Source organism: Schistocerca serialis, chromosome 8, assembly GCF_023864345.2.
Source record: "Schistocerca serialis cubense isolate TAMUIC-IGC-003099 chromosome 8, iqSchSeri2.2, whole genome shotgun sequence".
Classification (NCBI taxonomy): Eukaryota; Metazoa; Arthropoda; class Insecta; order Orthoptera; family Acrididae; genus Schistocerca; species Schistocerca serialis.
The window spans coordinates 462135548-462149359 of NC_064645.1; positions in this window are offsets into that span (position 1 = coordinate 462135548).

The following is a 13812-nucleotide window of genomic DNA, read 5'->3' on the forward strand; positions in this document are numbered from 1 at the left end:
GGTGCTCGTGGAGTGAAGGCATGTGTCATTGTTAGGAATGAGCAGTCTGTCGAATGGGGACATAACCCCCTGCGGACCCGTAGCGACAGTCCGCGAGGAGTAGGGTGTATGTCAAACGCGGATTTAACGCTGTACCACTCCAGAATAATCTGCAACACCACAATCACTGCACTGGACATAACGCATCGTAAGAGACCATAGGAACAAAACGGAAACTTTCAGGTGGACACGAGTACCAGAACACGTCATTACTCCAAACACTCGCTGCCCGGATACAGGACTAACTTCAGCATTATGTTCTCAGTCCATCACGATTTCCCCTACTGTGCCAGTCTCAAGACTAGCATTCGCACTGAACGCCTGCGACCATTTGTTGAATATATTTCAATCCTCTGTCTTCCCTACATTTTTTGCAATCTACGGATGCCCCTAGCAAGTTGTTTCCTGTGTCTTAACACACGTCCTCTCATCCTGTTCCGACGTCTGCTCAGTGTTTTCCATTCATTACATCAGTTCTGCAGAGAACCTGCTCATTTCTTATCAATCCATTTAGTTTTCTACAACCTTCTATAGCACTGCATCTCCAACGCTTCGATCCTCATTTCCATTTTTCCCACACTCCATGTTTCATTACCATACAATGCTGTGTTCCAAATGTACATTCTCAGAAATTTCTTCACCAAATTAAGGCCTATATTTGATACTAGTAGACTTCTCTTGGTCAGGAATGTCGTTTCCGCCAGTGTTAGCCTGCTTTTAGTGTCCTCCTTGCTCCGTCAGTCATGGGTTATTTTGCTGCCTAGGTAACAGTATTCATTAACCTCATCTAATCCGTTATCATTAGTTCCATGTTAAGTTTCTCGCTGCTCTCATTTCGGCTACTTCTCATTACTTTCGTCTATCATCGATTTAATTTCAGTCTACGTTCCGTACTCATTAGACTGTTAATTCCCTTCAACAGATCCTATAATTTTTCTTCACTATCACTGAGGATAGCAATGTCATCAGCGAACTTATCATGGTTATCCTTTCACCTTGAATTTTAATCACACTTTTGAACATTTCTGTTATTTCCATTATTGCTTCTTCCATGTATAGACTGAATGGTAGAGAGGAAAGACTACGTAGCTGTCTTACACACTTTTTAATCAGAACACTTCCTACTTGGTCGTCGACTCTTATTGTTCCCTCTTGGCTCTTGTTCATATCGAATACAGCAAGTCTTTCCCTATAGCTTACCCCTATTTTTCTCAGAAATTCGAACTTCTTGCACCATTTTACATTGTCGGAAGCTTTTTCCAGGTCAACAAATCCCATGAACGTGTCATGATTTTTCTTCACTTATGAAACACAACTTCAGAATTGCCTCTGTGGTGCCTTTCCATTATCTACAGCCACACTAATTGTCGTCCAACAATCGTCAGTTTTCTTTTCTGTTCTTCTCTATATTATTCTTGGCAGCAGCTTGGATGCATGTGATGTTAACCTGGCTGTGCGAAAATTCTCGCACTTGTCCGCTCTTGCAGTCATCGGAACTATGTGGGCGAGGTTTTCCCGAAAGTATGATGGTATACAGCAAGTCTCATACATTCTGCACACCAACATGAACATATAACACCTAATGAAGTAGAAAGAAAAGATCGTGTAACAAGTAAATGTTATGTGTTTTTGCAAATCCATAACATAAATGTACTACACAACTGTTACACAAATATTGGTATATAACTCTAAAAGGACATTAGCAATAAACAAAATAGAGATGGATGGGCCTGCCGCTGTGACCGAGCGGTTCTAGGCGCTTCAGTCCGGAACCGCGCTGCTGCTACAGCCGCAGGTTCGAGTCCTGCCTCGGGCATGGATGTGTGTGATGTCAGGTTAGTTAGCTTTAAGTAGTTCTAAGTCTAGGGCACTGATGACCTCAGATGTTCAGTTCCATAGTGCTTAGAGCCATTTGAACCATTTTTTAGAGATGAATGTAATAATGAGAAGAAGCAGGGTCCCACCGCTAGAGCATGTGCGAAATACAACTGTGCAAGAAAGAATGTAGGCAGTAGACGATATTATAGACAAGTTGGAAGGCAACTCAACGGCCTTGCCGCAGTGGTAACACAGATCACCGATGTTAAGCGTTGTCGGGCTGGGCTAACACTTGGATCGGTGACCATCCGATCTGCCGAGCGCTGTTGGCAAGCGGGGTGCACTCAGCCCTTGTGAGGCAAACTGAGGAGCTACTTGATTGAGAAGTCTTGTAAACTGATATAGGGCCGGGAGAGCGGTGTGCTGACTACATGACCCTCCATATCCGCATCCAGTGGCGCCTGTGGGCTGAGGATGACACGGCGGCCGGTCGGTACCGTTGGGCCTTCCAAGGCCTGTTCGCACGGAGTTTAGTTTAGTTAGGTTAGAACTCATTCCATTTATCACGTCTTGTAATTCTTCAACGTTTTCACTGTGAATGGCACATTTGAGCAAATACGTGATATCTTTTTACCGAGGATTTCAATCCCACTCCTGAATATTTCATCTATTTCTGTCATTGCTTCTTCGATGTACAGGTCGAACAGTTGATGAGAAAAGGAAAATGGTCGCTACCAGGCAGATCCTCACTCTTCGTCGCCTTTCTTCTCTACATTATTCTTGTCAGCAGCTAGGATGGTGAGCTGTTAATCTTATTGTACGTAGTTCTCGGATTTATCTGCCTTTTCCATCTTTGGGAGGATGTAAACTATTTTCCGCCGAAAATGACTCTAGTCTCATAGATTTTTCTTGGATAATCGCTATTTGCCACTTCGCCCAGTGATTTTATAAACTACAAAAGGGATGTTATGTATGCTTTCCCCTTTGTGTGATAGTAATTCTTCCACAGCTCTTTCAAAGTCTGACTCTGAACTGGATCCCCTATGTCTTCCAGATCGACACCCATTTCTTCGTCTACTACGTCGACAGTCAGTGCCTCCTCCTCGCAGTGGCTCTCATAACTTCTACAGTCTGAAAATTGAGCGTTTCCACCGAAAGTTGTTTGACGTCTGTGTGTTGCCGTCTTATGAAGATCAAATGAATTATTTCTTCTGTTCTCCTATATCTCCGCGCGGCTCACCCCGTCGGAGGTTCGAGTCCTCCCTCGGGCATGGGTGTGTGTGTTGTCCATAGCGTATGTTAGTTTAAGTTAGATTAGGGACCCATGACGTAAGCAATTTGGTCCCTTAAGATTTTATCACAAATATACAATTTTCTCCTATACCCTAACAGTACTTTACTAATATGATAACTGCCGATGCTGGGAAGTGGTTCACAATATTACCATCGCTTGACTGAGCTTCCTTCTAATCCGTAGAAGAATTTATATTACTCTAGGGCGTAAAAAGTGGTGGACAGGAATTACTAATTCACATTTGCATATCTTTTTCGTTTTGTAAAATATCTTAGAAATGTTCAGAATGTAATCATAAGAAAACTTTAATATGCCATGTAAATGTAAAATCATTAGTTCCACAGCATTACGATTTATCATGCAAAATGATCCATGGAACATGTAACTAACTAATTCAGTCACAATTGAAACCTCAATGCGTGAATATGGTGAAACCATCTACAACTTCTTGTGCTGAGTAAATTGAGGTGATTCCGAAAATATTCTACTGCGAGTTGTGGCAGTACTCATTCGAATGCAGAAATTTTAGTCAAAAATGTTAGGACTAAGAGGTACAGAGATGTTATACACATGGAAGCTCAGAGGATACGGAAATTATTGCATGAATGTAGAAAGAGACTGTGAAATTACAGTATGTAACATACTCACTGTCACTTTAATGTAACGGTCATACTCGTATTATTTATTTTATCGGATTGCACCCATTTTAACAATTAAAAGTTGGCACAAAAATATTATTCACTAGTTGTGGTGCACTATCGTTTGTGAAGCACTGTTACCAACTTGGATCACAATATTTTCTACAGGGGCTGTTTGCTTTACACTGTTGATGAAACTCGTGTAAAAACACATAATATTGCACTCAAACTGAATAAGCCGTTAATCAAGCCAAGTGGCTAGCCAGAACGCTCCCACTTTCTGACAGTTATCTTCTGAACTAAGGTTTTTGCCCTTCTAGCTGACTAAGTACTTTTTTTTGCAATCCCGTTTTATACCTCTTCCAGCAATTCTGAGTTCAGGTACAGTTTGTACGGTATGTCTGTCTACCATCTTACAACCCAAACCTGTAAAGTTTTCACATGCTTGCATGTTTGAACCACTCAGGTACGCCACTGATCTGAGTCACACTCGTCGAATGACGCAATGTTAGGTTTCGAGCAGCCACCACTTTACAAGCACAAACTTATGCAACACGTAGATTGGCTCAGTGATTCTTCCGATAGGTGCTGGCGACCATCGGACGACATCGGAAGGAACACAAACACCAAGACTACGAGGTATTTTAACAAATCAAACCTCTCGGCCTGTGCTACAAGGTTCCCAATAACGTAACATTGTAGAACTCAGATGGGCCAGTTATTCAGTTCTGGACTTCTGACTTCTTATTCATCTGCAGTTCGACATAACAAATTACAATTTGCTTTTAATTTTCAGTAACTGATTTCGTAATTTTCTTCCATATTTATATGCGGTTGTATACCTTCACGTGTGGTAGGCCGCCCTTTGTGACCGAGCGGTTCTAGGCGCTTCAGTCCGGAACTGCGTGGCTGCTACGGTCGCAGGTTCGAATCCTGCCTAGGGGATGGATGTGAGTGATGTCCTTAGGTTAGTTAGGTTTAAGTAGTTCTAAGTCTAGGGGACTGATGACCTCAGATGTTAAGTCCGATAGTGCTTAGAGCGATTTCAACCATTTGAACGTGAGGTAAAAGTTGTATTTATCATTGGATTTTTTCCTTATACATCTGAAGTGCTGCTTTTGCATTACTGTTCATAGGTTGTACGTGGTTACTCACTTGGTTCCTAGTTAATAATAGACTACGTAATTTTTCTTCAATCTGTACACCGAGGAAGCAATGATGGAAATAAAAGAAAGGTTCAGGAGTGGAATTAAAATACAAATGGTTCAAATGGCTCTGAGCACTATGGGACTTAACATCTATGGTCATCAGTCCCCTAGAACTTAGAACTACTTAAACCTAACTAACCTAAGGACATCACACAACACCCAGCCATCACGAGGCAGAGAAAATCCCTGACCCCGCCGGGAATCGAACCTGGGAACCCGGGCGTGGGAAGCGAGAATGCTACCGCACGACCACGAGATGCGGGCAATTAAAATACAAGGTGAAAGGATATCAATGATACGATTCGCTGATGACATTGCTATCCTGAGTGAAAGTGAAGAAGAATTAAATGATCTGCTGAACGGAATGAACAGTCTAATGAGTACACAGTATGGTTTGAGAGTAAATCGGAGAAAGACGAAGGTAATGAGAAGTAGTAGAAATGAGAACAGCGAGAAACTTAACATCACGATTGATGGTCACGAAGTCAATGAAGTTAAGGAATTCTGCTACCTAGGCAGTAAAATAACCAATGACGGACGGAGCAAGGAGGACATCAAAAGCAGACTCGCTATGGCAAACAAGGCATTTCTGGCCAAGAAAAGTCTACTAATATCAAATACCGGCCTTAATTTGAGGAAGAAATTTCTGAGGATGTACGTCTGGAGTACAGCATTGTATGGTAGTGAAACATGGATTGTGGGAAAACCGGAACAGAAGAGAATCGAAGCATTTGAGATGTGGTGCTATAGACAAATGTTGAAAATTAGGTGGACTGATAAGGTAAGGAATGAGGAGGTTCTACGCAGAATCGGAGAGGAAAGGAATATGTGGAAAACACTGATAAGGAGAAGGGACAGGATGATAGGACATCTGCTAAGACATGAGGGAATGACTTCCATGGTACTAGAGGGAGCTGTAGAGGGCAAAAACTGCAGAGGAAGACAGAGACTGGAATACGTCAAGCAAATAATTGAGGACGCAGGTTGCAAGTGCTGCTCTGAGATGAAGAGGTTAGCACAGGAAAGGAATTCGTGGCGGGCCGCATCAAACCAGTCAGTAGACTGATGACAAAAAAAAAAAAAAAAAAAAAAAAAAAAAAAAAAAAAAAAAAAAAAAAAAAAAAAATTCTTAAAATTCACTGCCTTCACTTGGTAGTATAGTGATTGTAAGGCTTGCTTGTGGACTGAGGCACACTCTTACGCTAGGCTGATCAGTTATAACGTTTCTTATTTCTCCAAGAATGTGGTCAAACGTTTTTCTAATCAGAGGTGTGGCTCCTTGAATGTACCTGGGTAATTTCATAAAGTTTGGCAGATTTCCAAATGTTCTCTACAGATCTATATTTGAATAAACCTTTCCTACTTTTTCCTAAAAGTTTTTCGGGTCTGAGACCTCAAAAATTTGCTCCAAATTTTAGACGGGTCGTTCCGCCCCGGTCTTCCCTACAGTGGCTCAAGTAGCGAAAGAAATTACAACCACTCGGCATTCAGAAATCACAGGAGTATTGCACAACCTCTGTATTGGTCACTAAATAAGGAGCCACCGGCTGATAAACCTATGACTTTATTTGACACGTTTCAGGTAGAGCTCATCCTCAGATTTTCATGTGACATCTTGGTGATCAGTTACGTGAAGATTAGATTAGAGATTATATTAGATTAGTGCTTGTTCCATAGATCATGAATACGACACTTCGTAATGATGTGGAAGGTGTCAGGTTAATAAAAGGTGTCTATACAAGATATTACATTACACAAAATATTACATGACACTCAATATTTTTAATTTTTTTTTCTGTTGGGGGTTGGGAAATTACCCACTTACTATATCCAAAAATTCATCTAATGAGTAGAAGGAGTTGCCATTAAGAAATTCTTTTAATTTCCTTTTAAATGCTATATGGCTATCCGTCAGACTTTTGATGCTATAAAAACTTTTGTGGCAGCATAATTTACCCCCTCCTGAGCTAAAGTTAGATTTAACCTTGAGTAGTGAAGATCATCCTTTCTCCTAGTGTTGTAGCCATGTACACTGCTATTACTTTTGAATTCGTTCGGATTGTTAACAACAAATTTCATAAGTGAATATATATCTTATGAGGCTACAGTGAAGATTTATATCTCTTTAAATAAGCGTCTGCAGGATGATCTTGGATGAGCTCCAGCAATTATTCTGATTACACGCTTTTGTGCAATGAACACTCTTTTACTCAATGATGAGTTACCCCAGAATATGATGCCATACGAAAGCAGAGAATGAAAATAGTCATGGTAAGCTAATTTACTCAGATGTATATCGCCAAAATTTGCAATGACCCTAATAGCATAAGTAGCTGAACTCAAACGTTTCTGCAGATCTTTAGTGTGTTTTTTCCAGTTCAACCCCTCATCAATGCATACACCTAAAAATTTTGAATATTCTACCTTAGCCACCGATTTCTGATCGAAGTCTATTTTTATTAATGGTGTCATTCCATGTACTGTGTGGATCTGTATATACTGTGTTTTGTCAAAGTTTTTGAGAGCCCATTTGCAGAGAACCACTTAATGATTTTCTGAAAAACATCGTTTACAATTTCACCAGTTAATTCTTGACTGTTGGGTGTGATAGCTATACTTGTATCATCGGCAAAAAGTACCAGCTTTGCATCTTCATGGGTATAGAATGGCAAGTCATTAATATATATTAAGAACGGCAGAGGACCCAAGACCGAACCTTGCGGCACCCCATTCTTGATTGTTCCCCAGTTTGAGAAATCACCAGTTTTTTGCATATTATGTGGACTTTTTATTTCAACTTTCTGCACTCTTCCAGTTAGCACTGTCCCATTCATACCACAGTTCTTGAGCTTATCTAGAAGTATGTAACAAACAAAGCTGTAATGCAGACTCAGTCTGAGGATGGGTCCTACTTGAAAGCGTCAAATAGTAGTTGGTTTATCAGTTTATGGATTCTTGTTTAGTGCCCAGTACATTGACTGTGCAGTACTCCTACTGATTAGCGATACGGTCGCATTCCTGTGTGAATTCTTTTCCCGCTAACAGCTCAGTTCTGCGTCGGTGTGTCGTCGCCCTCGCCGCAGCTTGCGTCAGTCTTCCGTGGGCGTTTGGCGGAGACGACGGTAGCTGGCCGTGCTGTATGTCACCACGTCCTCCTTCCTGTCTTGCTGAATAAGAATGAGGTAGCTGTGCCTGTGCTGGCTCTCCTTAGCCACTGTGCCTTGTCTCCTGCAAAGACCGCCTTGACCTCGTTCACACAGAGCGCAAGTCGTTGCTCGTCCTGCGCCCGTGTTTAAGACACATGAGCCGCGGCCCACCCTGAACAGCTGCTACAGTAAGTGCGTACACAGCGGCGGGCAGGTCCGGACAGGCTTAACACCGCTCTGCGCTCTGCTGGCCAAGCAGCCGGCAGCAGATAAACGCGGCCTTGATAGCGCTGGTCTCGACCTGCCTGCAGCCGGATGCGATGCGATGCGGTGACGCCTCCACACACTGTCGCGTCTCGGCCCGGCACCGAGGAATGCGCGCGGCTCATGCGTCTGCAGACAAGGACCGCGCTGCAGGCAGAATCTGCTACGCTGCTGGGCCAGTAATGCACCTCTCCCAGTTTCTTCCGCACACTCGACATTCCGACCCTTCTGCTGGGCACTTCTTTATGAAGTTCCGGTGTCCCCATTTAGTTCACTGCTGCAGCGTGGTCCATTGATCGTGACCGGGCCAAATATCTCACGAAATAAGCACCAAATGAAAAAAAACTACAAAGTACGAAACTCGTCTAGCTTGAAGGGGGAAACCAGATGGTGCTATGGTAGGCCTGCTAGATGGCTCTGTCATAGGTCAAACAGATATCAACTGCGTTTTTTTTTTTTAAATAGGAACCCTCATCTTTTATTACATATTCGTGTAGCACATAAAGAAATATGAATGTTTTACTTGGACCAATTTTTCGCTTTGTGATTGATGGCTTTGTAATAGTCACAAAAGTATAAGTACGTGGTATCACGTAACATTCCGACAGTGCGGACGGTATTTGCTTCGTGATACATTACCCGTGTTAAAATGGACCGTTTACCAATTGCGGAAGAGGTCCATATCGTGTTGATGTATGGATATTGTGATCAAAATGCCCAACGGGCGTGTGCTATGTATGCTGCTCGGTATCCTGGACGACATCATCCAAGGGTCCGGACCGTTCGTCCCATAGTTACGTTATTTAAGGAAACAGGAAGTGTTCAGCCACATGTGAAACGTCAAGCACGACCTGCAACAAATGATGATGCACAAGTAGGTGTTTCAGCTGCTGTCACGGCTAATCGGCACATCAGTAGCAGACAAACTACGCGGGAATCGGGAATCTCATAAACGTCGGTGTTGAAAATGCTACATCAACATCGATTGCACCCGTACCATATTTCTATGCACCAGGAATTGCATGGCGACGACTTTGAACCTCGTGTACAGTTCTGCCACTGGGCACAAGCGAAATTACGGGACGATGACAGATTTTTTGCACGCGTTCTATTTAGCGACGAAGCGTCATTCACCAACAGCGGTAACGTTAACCGGCATAATATGCACTATTGGGCAACGGAAAATCCACGATGGCTGCGACAAGTGGAACATCAGCGACCTTGGCGGGTTAATTATGGTGCGGCATTATGGGAGGAAGGATAATTGGCCCCAGTTTTATCGATGGCAATCTAAATGGTGCAATATATGCTGATTCCCTACGTAATGTTCTACCGATGTTACTACAGGATGTTTCACTGCATGACAGAATGGCGATGTACTTCCAATATGACGAATGGCCAGCACATAGCTCGCGTGCGGTTGAAGCGGTATTGAATGGCGTATTTCATGACAGGTGGATTGGTCATCGAAGCACCATACCATGGCCCGCACGTTCACCGGATCTGACGTCCCCGGAAAAGCTACCTGTTACCAACTGTTCGTCTAAAATTGTGAGCGATATGTTTGTGACTATTACAGCGCCATCTATCACAAAGCGAAGAAAGTGGTCCAACTAAAACATTCATATTTCTTTACGTACTGCACGAATATGTAATAAAAATGGGGGTTCCTATTTTTAAAAAACGCAGTTGATATCCGTTTGACCTATGGCAGCGCCGTCTAGCGGGCCAACCATAGCGCCATCTGGTTTCCCTCTTCAAGCTAGACAAGTTTCGTTCTTTGTAGTTTTTTCGTTTGACGATTATTTCGTGAGATATTTGGCCCCGTCACGGTCAATGGACCACACTGTATATACAATGGTGTCCAAAATTAAAGCAACAAACCGAAATTCTGCAAGGTTGCGTTTTTTTTGTCAGAAAACAGTATAATCAGGTGACAGTTACGTAGAAACAATATAAAGAATACAGAACGTAAACGACTTCAACATCCATAACAGTAGACAACAATGTTCTTCGTTTTTTCCAACTAAACGGATTTCCACACACATTCTGACAATTGGTTAATGCTCTCAGCATGGGGTGTGACCACCTCTGGCAGCAGTACAGGCCTGACAAACGACGGGGAATGCTGTGAATGATGCCATCAGTCTCATTTGAGGCAATAAAGCCCTTTCTTCCTGCAGCGCTGCTCCCAAGTCTTGGAAAGTGGCTGGTCGATGTTGACATGATGCAAGCCACCCCCTAGTGCATGCCAGACATGCTCTATTCCATTCAAATCAGGAGAGAGAGCAGGGGACGCCTTGCGGCTATGCCTTCCGTTTCCAAGAAAACATCAACCACCAGTGTTCCATGACGTCGAGCATTATCGTCCATCAATACGACGTCTGGGCACACAGCACCTCGCAACAACCGCAAGAAAGATCCCAAGATCTCGCTACGACACCTGACAGCAGTTAAACATTCCTGATTTAATCTAACAGTTTCATGAAGAGGTGTTCGACTGGTAGAGATAATCCCTGCCCACACCGTTAGGGATCATCCTCGATATCAGTCTCTTTCCGCAATGGTTGGGTCCGGAAATCGTTTACCACGTTCCATCGAGGTGTGAATTGTCTAGAATCACTGTCCAGACCACATGGGGACTCATCTGTCAAAAGAACGTTGGCCCACTGTTTGACAGTCCAGGTGTTATGTTGACGGCTCCACTCTAGACGTACAGCAGGTCTGCGACAATAGAGGCCACTCTGCCGAAGCCTTGTGTACACCGTTTTCCTCGATACAACAGGTCCAGGGGATGCTGCGAGGTCAGATGCCAGTTGCAGTGCAGTACTAAGGCGGTACCGTCGTGCCCTTACGGCCAAATAACGGTTCTCTCTTTCGGAGGTTACACGTGGTCGGCCCCGCCCTGGTATTTGGAATACAGTTTGGGACTCTATAAAATAACGCCTTATCGAGAAACAACTGGACGATTCACATTAAGCCTTGTGACCGCATCAGTTTGCGACAGACCTGCCTCCATTTTTCCCATGGCCCTCCACCGCAGAGAGTCTGGTACGCATCTTCTCTGTGCCATAATGCAACGTCTGTAATTGTGTACACAGCAACTGAGGATGTGGGACTACCCGGAATTTACTGTCCCGTGTCATAGGTACCCTGACGTCATCATTGACGTGGTTGCCCATTGACCAGAATGCCATCTTCCGTGAAGGACGCGATTGTACGAACGTCAGTTGACAGTTTGTACGATTATATCGTGAATTAGACACAAGACGGGGAAACAATGGTTTGTTGCTTCAATCTTGGACACCAGTTTATATATTGGGGACATCAGAAATTTATGAAGAATATATATATATATCTTCTTCTTTTCCTTCCGCGTGCCTGCGGAGTCCGCTACATGGGTCCGTTGCCTCCATTTCACTCTATCACGAGCTGCATCTGAGTGGATATTCACGCATTTAAAGTTTTTATGAATCATATCAGCCCAACGTTGCTTAGGTCGTCCTTTGGGTCTTCTTCCGACGACTTCAAGTGGGTAACCCGCCTTGGCAATAAAGTCATCACCAGCCCGCAAACATGCCCAAACCACCGAAGACGACTTTCACGCATCGTGTCTTGGATCGGTGCAACACCAAACTGTTTCCTAATGCTGTCATTGTAAATGTGATATAACTTAGTGGGGCCCACTGTCCACCTTAGCATCTTCGTTGCCATTACACTTAGGCAGCGTTCTGTCTCAATTGTAGTCGACCAGCACTCACAACCATACAAGGCGACTGGTCGGGTGACAGTGCGATAGATATTTGATTTTAAATTAACTTTCATCCTTGCGGTCGCAAGTGGCTCCGGTTGTTGTTCGCCACTTTATCCAGGCTACCTGAGTTCTGGTGTTGACCTCTTTGGTGAGTCGGCTGTCAAAAGTGATCGTGGAACCAAGGTACTTAAACTTACTCAACGAGTCAGATTTTCACCATTAATCGTGATGGTTCCCATTTCATGTCTTCTGATGTCATGAAGCAAACCGTGTTGCGCCAACCAGTCACTCCATTTTTGAGTTTGGCTCTGCAGATCAGTCTTGTTTTCTGCTGCCAGCATCACGTCGTCAGTTTAAAATAGGGTCCATGGTAATGGCCAATGCAGGTCAGCCGCACGGTGTCCATTACGAGAATGAACAGAAGTGGCCATAATGGAGAACCTTGATGGACGCCGACTGTGATGGGGAAGTCCTTGGATAGTCCTGAGGCTGTACGAACATAACTTCTTGGCTGTGCATAAAGTAACTGCACCCAGTTAATAAGCTGCTCTGGCACATCATGCTGTCGAAATGCTGGACAGATGCGACAGTGTGGCACCCGATCACAGGCCTTTTCCAGATCCAGGAATGCTAGAGGCAGCAGCTTGGCTTTCTCATGATGTTTGCCGACTAAAGAGTCAAGCAGCATGAATCGCATCAGTTGTGCCGCAGTTCTTCACAAATCCAGCTTGGTTTCTGGAAATCTGTATGATCTTACAGATCCTTTGGTCCAGAACATGCTCAAAGATTTTCAGAGCGTGGCAGAGAAGTCAAATTGGACGGTATTTGGTGCACTCAGTGGGATTTCAAATGGTTCAAATGACTCTAAGCACTACGGGGTTTAACATCTGAGGTCATGAGTCCCCTAGACTTAGAACTTCTTAAAGCTAACTAACCTAAGGACATCACACACAGCCATGCCAGAGGCAGGATTCGAACCTGCGACCATAGCAGCAGCATAGTTTCGGACTGAAGCGGCTAGAACCGCTCGGACATAGCGGCCGGCCTCAGTGGGATTTCCCTTCTTCTGAAAGATAGGCATGGTGGTGCTCTGTTGCCAATCAGTTGGTGTTTGTCCCTTATCAGTGATCTTGTTGATGAGTTCCGTTAACAATTCGGCTGCCTTCCAATGGTGGGAGCACCATAACTCTGCTGAAAGGTCATCTGGGCCAGTGGCTTTCCCAGGCTTCATTTTCCTCAAAGCAATCTTGACCTCTACGACTGCAGTTTCTCTTGCAGGCCCTTCAACAGCATGGCCGGTTGGTATTGGTGGATGGGGGAACTCTTCTGTTGAGATCTTCTTCTGCACCATCGTTCTCTGGCCTTCTTCCAGTCAACTAGCAGATTACCGGTCTCATCATAGAACCGCTGAACATCTCCCGAATTGCGATGTCTAGCTTTAACGAGTCCATATAAGTCCCACTCTACTTCACGTGTGTCAAGTTTTGCGTATGGGTCAGCATAAAGTGAGGATTTGGTTGCTGCTATAACCTGTTTTTCATATCTTCGGGTTCTTCTGTATGTATTCCATCGCTCCGGTGTTTTATCGGCAAGAAACTCGTGATACAATTGTTTCTTTGTGTGTATCCTGTCTTTGCCAGTGTCATTCCAA